The 7,199-nt window shown below is 33.8% G+C and overlaps 1 protein-coding gene across 1 annotated transcript in view; it reads left to right on the plus strand.

The window, feature by feature from the left end:
* LOC125046785 (rho-related BTB domain-containing protein 1-like) overlaps positions 1 to 5,763 on the plus strand; it is a 108,355-nt gene extending 102,592 nt beyond the window's left edge. The window contains exon 15 of the mRNA XM_047644726.1: positions 1 to 5,763. This exon is cut by the window's left edge and continues 526 nt beyond it. The gene's annotated coding sequence lies outside the window, so the exon portion shown is untranslated.
* The last annotated feature ends 1,436 nt before the right edge of the window (positions 5,764 to 7,199 follow it).

Genomic DNA, 7,199 nt, shown 5'->3' on the forward strand with positions numbered 1-7,199 from the left:
TTAGTTTAAATATCAGGGAAAATAAACATGGAAGAGAAATTCTAGAAGGTTATGGTTAGATTAAATAGTTTGTAAGAGTCATTGATGACAAAAGTCAGGAATCTGCCACAATTTGTGCAGGATTTGAGCTCAAGGTAATTACAGGGAATCACCAAAAAAATGACTTGAAGGCTGTCTGCAAATAAGATAAGAAATACTTATGTGTTTTTTACCTTTTATTGATAATTCCAGAGAATTTCATATACATAAAACATCAAAGAAAGAGACCTACTCCATATGAGAGAAATGGCAAACAGAGGAAGAAGATATGTAAGACAATATCCCTTATTAATGTGTTCTTTGTTAAGTTGAAACAAATAATTTTAAAGTAAAATTAAATATTGTAAAACAAGTTGTAATGCAAATAACATTTTTTGTTGGGTTAATTGTCTACCTATTTCTAGGTAATTTACTTTGCATTAATAACAATATTTTTTGTAATATAGATATTTAACAGAGTACAAAAATGATGAAAGATCCATTAAAACACTAATTTCATAATCAACATGATGTTCACCGAAACTCGTATGGTTCCATCATACTGCAGTCCATTACTTGCATTCTTTCAGTTATTCCACGTCATGAAAAGTGTATAATATATAAAGGTCAGGAATGCCTGTATTCTGTGTTCACTTCCTTTTTCTAATTTTGTCAAGCATTCCCCATAATTACAACACATAATTACCTCTGATAATCATGATACAGAGGCTTGAATTAAACGATACTTTTTGCAGTAATCTGCGAAATCTGGTAATTAAATAATTATTTACATTTCTTGTAGCTTCAGAGCCATGATTCTTACAATCAAGAATATGGCCACCTTTTTTTTTTAAGAAGCAGACCCTGGACAAAGCAGATTGAAATTTGCCTCATTGAAAATGTATCAATATATTCCCAAGACAAAACTCATTTCCAGAGTTAGTCAACCATTCAGCAGTAGGCTCTTAACACAGTATTCCCTCAGCAAGATCCTCATGAACATCACCGAAGGAACAACGATGGTCTTTTAATTAAGAGAGCTGAGAGGCTGATGACTGTTGCCAGACTTATAATTGATAAGGTCATTTTCACTTCCTGTGCATTAACGTTGTGTACATCACTTTCCTGAATTTAGTAATGGTGATACAAACAGTTTAGACCATTTATACAATCAACTGTGCTTTCGCTGTTCTCTGTCTATAGAGATAAAAATAAGTGCAAAACGTGATACTGAAGAGAATTGAAGGAAATTGCCAAGGTTTTAAAATTCATATGTATGGATTTTTCTTTAACATCTTGTGCGACAGTTACACATATGAATGGAGTTAATCAGTAGTACATATGAGTAGTATGCAGACTAGTATCTGGCGTATTCACAGCAACCTCCTCCGCTAAACTGTAGATGTAAGGAGGAGCATAACCAACCTTCTAAGTCAGCTTTGTTTAGAAACAAAATGAGTAATATAGAGCCGTGAAAATCATCCAGGAGATAAGAGGGCAGGCCTGGAAGCAGTGTAAACCAGCTAGAGATCATTAATATGCAGTGCAAAGCAAGCACAAGTATAGATAAAACTGCCATGAAAATGAGCATTAGGTGTAACATGCCAGTCGTAAATAACAAACACATTTATATCGTAGACATAGACCAAGTGTAAGCAGTGACAGAAAGTCTGCATTGGATATGCCACTTAAATTGTAAGCACATGAGCATAATTGTGTGATCAAGCTTTGATGTAGGTCAGGTGTACTGATGAGATGCAGTAGCATAAACTAAACTTAGAAAAATAAGTATCCCAAGCTGGGATGTTAAGATTTGCCAAAGTGTAGAAACAAACTGAAGTAGGAGGCAAGCTTGTCTTAAGTAAAGTTTGTGTAAATTTTTACTAAAGTAAGAGGTTTAAACTGTATTGCATTGCTTTCTCTCAAGAAGGAAATTTATCGTGATAAGGAAACGTACTAGGAAACATAATCTTAAATCACTAGGCCAAACAAACATAAGTAGTTAAACTGACATCTCAGGGACGGCTGAAGTGGGTTCATTCAAAACTATAATGTGCACAGTGAAAAGCTGAAAGAGAAGGAGACGCAGTGAAAAAGTCATCAAGTTGTGTTAAAAAAAACAAAAAAAACTAACAAATCCTTCAACTAAGCACTAAAAACAAATACAAAAAGCCATACAGTGACCATGAACTCGAGTGCAGCCATCTCATGACATACCAAGAAAGAAATGCAGTGGAAAAAAGTCTCAGTGCCACTTTGTACAAGGAAATGAGTGCCATTATGCTGTGCAAAGTTAGGCTGAAACAAGAGGCAAAATTTCTTTGAATTCAAGCTATGAAAGAATGTAAAAAGGTGTAGTAAGTGGTTTATGTTGTAAGGTTATGATGATGTAACGTCCAGTGTGTTGGACAGATTAAAATCATACAGGCATTAGGCTTACTGGAATGTATGTCCATAATGCAGGTTTGGGTTAACATTGATTACATTGTAAGTCGTTTGAATCTATATTGGTTAAAGAATTGAAACATTATACTCTTAGTTGGGTTCAAGCTAGAGTTGGGATAGAGGTATAGTCAAGGACCAAGCTGGATCTGAAGTTTCACTATAGTTTGGGACCAAGCTTGAATGTCTGGTTACACTGAAGATTAGGTAAAAAAAAAAAAAAAAATAAAAAGAAAGAAAAAAAATGTATGTAAGGCCATGCTTTTGTAAAGTTAAGGTGAAATGTTTTGCTAAATGTTAACAACCCAATAAACCTTGCCTGATGACTAAGCAGAATGGTTGACAAATGCCAAAGTTTAATATTAACAATTTGATTTTCAGGTGATGACTAGGTGTGAGGACTGTGTACTGGCTATGTTCCATGTAAGAAATTTATGAATAGCATTTTATTGAACAGTGTTGAAGGGAAGTGCAAAACTAACCAGTACACGCAATACACAAGCAAAGTAAATCCAAACTATTACAAACATTAAGGTTATACTGGTGAATATTGGTGATATATTAAAATCACTTCACAGTAAGTATGTTATGTTGTCTGTGATCTTGCTAAAGCCATGCCAATGCTGATGTACAAGGAAGATTATACACCTTTTTGACAATATTTATATATTCTAACAAACAATACACAGACATTTATACTGATGTTGAAAAACAGCCTTAGAATTTGCAAATTAAAGATACAAATGCTAAAGGTTGAATAAGTATTCATCTGCATTGGATTTAATGAATTATCCAAAATGCTAAAAACATATAAGTGCACATATCTACACAGAGATTTCTTCTGGTTGTAATTTTTTATAGAAAAGTCCATGTGCTTATGTGGGGTGTACATGTCTACGTACATGTGTCTGCTCTATTTTGTAATTTGAGCCTTGCTTAAAAACGAAGACTTCATTATCCATGAAAATCTCTTCTTATTTTGCCAGTGGCTTTGTAATCAATGTAAAAACATAATTTCATAAATTTTTTCTATGAAAATAGGTAATTCTGTGAGGAGATATATTTTTGACATGCATGAAATATTCATATGAAACCATCCTGTAAGTCCAGCTTGGCAAAGCAAAGGAATTTCAGCCCAGAAACATGTAGAACATCATTGTAAGGCTCAATATGACCATTTATCCAACTTTCATAAATAATCAAGGTTGTCCAACTTCTAAATGCAAATTATAAATCAATTCTTCCTTTGCATTTATATCGTTCTGACAGTGAAACAAATACTGTGATATTTCGGCAGTAATATTTTATTGACATAATCTTTCACTTTGAATATCAGTATAAGAGTGTATACATTAACCTTGTTACTCAGCATAAGGTACTCAGCTGTCAACCATTACACCTTATAGAACAGTAACATTTTGTAAGGTCAATATAATCTTGTGTCCTGGAATGTATTGAGTAACTATCAGTCAGAAAAGGTGCAGAAACACTAGGAGTTATTATAGGAAAAAATGTTTCTCTCATAAGTGTAACTGTTGCAATTGTAAGAGGATAGAATATGCCTAAAGAGTTCTTACAGACTGTAACAACCACAAGATGTTTTGACTCGACTTCAGCCCTGTTTTGAGAAAATACTCATAGTAATGCTGTTCAACATTGGCCTAACATGTCTAAAGAGTTATAGTCTTTTTGCTTTGGAGTTTTTGCATTAGTTTGAACCGATTTCATGAAACATATGCACTAAAGCTTGACATCTTTTATAAATAATAATAAAATAATGAGGAATTAATAAATCTAATTTACCAAAAAAAGAAGAAAAAGAAAAAGATTATAGTTATGAGAACAGCTATGAAGCAGGTGCAGGGGCTTACAAACGATCAGAATTAGAGCACTTAGCCAGACCCAAAGTAGTAATGAGCATTGTAAACGCGTCGTTCATATTACATGTAGGTGAGAACCACTTATTTTAATACAGCAGTGTTTAGTCTGTTCCTGTCATTGGCACTTATCTAAAGTGTTGCACATAAGTGGTAGCTCATAAGTGGTTCACATCTAGTTTCATCACAAATCACTTCAGATCATCATAGGTTTGTAGAGTATGAGTAGTTTACACTTTTTATGACAAGTAATCTTGAATAAGTTTCCTCGGGCATTCTATAAACTGAACTCTTCTCACATCTGTGAAAGTTCTATTTTTACATGTTTAGGAAATAATTCCTTCCAGGTCTTACAGTTTACATGACCAATCATTGCATCTGCTTTGCTGGAGCCAGGAGAGGTACCAATAATGCCATCCAACTATTTTGTGTCATCACTCATCACATCATAGTCAAATGTGTTTGTATAAAGTTACTCTCATGAACTAAGAATCTTTGGGATTTGTGAACAAGGTTAACTGTATTTTATTCTGATGATTTTGTAATATATTACAGAGGCAGAATGTGAAAAACATCAGGTAATGTGAATGACAATGAGTTTAGTTTACAAAAACATATTCTGTTCTGACAAGTTTTTGAGATGTAAAAAAATAAAATGTGAATTATATAAAGTAATGTGACAAACTCTGGGAAAGGTTTTTTTTTCTAATGTCAAAGATAAAACAAATTCACAATTCATTAGGTTTAATATGAAGGTGTTAATTGCTTAGGTGAGAATGCTATTGATTTCAGAAGCTCAAATATGTTATGTTGTTTGTGGCTATGAACAGATACTGTGACAATACATAGTTATGATAATAATTTAGTATGATATTTTCACTTATTAAACACGATTATTATGGAAATAATTAATTGGAAAAGAAAACCCATTTAGTACACCAAAATTAAATAGGAACAAAATGTAAAGATTTTATTTATTATTTAGGTACAATAGGTGTATGAAGTGATACCAAGATGGCACGAGAGAACATGAGCAAATAGGCAGTTCTTCCCACAGTCTGTGTGATATATGTGGTCATCACCATTGACACCACCATTGCCATACTCACCACAGGACGTTCACCATGATGTCATTCTCCATAATCTCAGTAACCACACTTTGATTGGTCTTTTCACTTCCATAGGCTGATATCATACAGTAATAATAAACTACATATATAACACCACAGTTCCATGACGCTGCAGGTGTAGTACACAGTCCCGTAACTTCACACCCATTTCAATTATACTTACATTGTTTCAGGGTAAACTCCAGCCAGTCAAAGTTTGGGTACTTGGGTTAGTTCCTCATATTCATGCAAGCTTTGGAAATGTCAGAAAGTTCTTTTAATGATAGAATTTGATGAATAAACTAATTGATCAGTTTCATGAGTGTTTTGTCTTTTTCCCTTCTATTCTACTGTTGAAATATGTCAAGAATGGCATATACTTTCATGCCATACCCACTGTGAGTTTAGTTTATGGTTAGTTTGTGGTTAAAGGTATAGTTAAAGGTGTAGGACACAAAGATGGCTTTACTTGTAGGAAGTCACCTTTTTCCTATACTCATCATGTAGATCCCTTTATTAAACATATGCCACCAGTGATTCATCAAAATGATTATGAAACAGATTAATATTTACATGAATATAAAAAAGTAAGTACCAGATACTGCATATGGAATCTGAATATTGTTGAAAAATGTACATATATGTCTTCTTGACAGTTTTTAGCTCCCACTTGCTGCTGGGTCTGCTGTTGCTGCTGCTCCTGCTCCTTCACCTTCTTATGAGAATCATAGGTCTATGATGTACACCATATAGACCTCACTTTATGTGTAAATATTATAACACTGGCAAAATAAAAAGCACTTCTGAATTATTTCAATATAATATGATTCTCTTCCTGACTAAGCAGCATCTTGTTCCCACAGCTGTTGTCCCTTTGGAAATGAAACAGTGATTCCTTAGGAATAAAAAATTGGGGCTCCTTTCACTTTGGCCATATTTCACATAAAGAAGAGCTAATCTGGACACTTTTTTGCAAGTAGAATCTACATGATTTTTTTCTCTGGAAATTTGTAAAACAAGCATTATTTATATACATACAATTTTTACTTATGGCCATATAGTTTCAATATGATTTACACAGGTTATTAAGCCAAGAATGTAAGAGGTACTCCTTTGTACTAAAGGGTGAGATAAGGAATGGATATGATGAATACCTCAATCCTAATATACTTTCAGTTCATGGTTGGTTAATAGTTATAAGAAATAAGTGTGCTAGACATCAAAGGTCATATAGCACTATGGTAAAGTATTGTGGTGAAAAGGGTGGAAATGAGTCAACGATCAGAATAAGATGTTTTAGATGTCAAAGGTTGTAGCATGTCGTAGGATAGAAAGTGAAAAGGGTATAAAAGGGGAGTAAATGGAATACAGTGGGGATTTGTAATTTGTAATAGGGGATATGGTTAAAGGTAGGGTGATCAGATCAAATAGAGAGTGTGTCTGAGGAGGGGAGAGTAACACTGTATGAGGAAATTGCAAAAGAGCTATTATGAAACAATCAAATGGTAATACAGTAAGAAAAGATAGTTGTGAAAGTAGGAAAAGAATCCTGAGAATGAAATAAGGGAAGAGGGGAAGGCGGTGAAGTATCAGGAAGAATGTCAGGAGGGGAAGGATCCACAGAAGGATATTGTTATGACATAAGGGAGTCACGTGAGCATCTAAGTGGGGTTAATGGTTAATGATTAGAAGAAATAAATGTGCTAGACATCAAAGGTCATATAGCACTATGGTAAAGTATTGTGGTGAAAAG

This window comes from Penaeus chinensis, chromosome 39, assembly GCF_019202785.1.
Source record: "Penaeus chinensis breed Huanghai No. 1 chromosome 39, ASM1920278v2, whole genome shotgun sequence".
Lineage (NCBI taxonomy): Eukaryota > Metazoa > Arthropoda > Malacostraca > Decapoda > Penaeidae > Penaeus > Penaeus chinensis.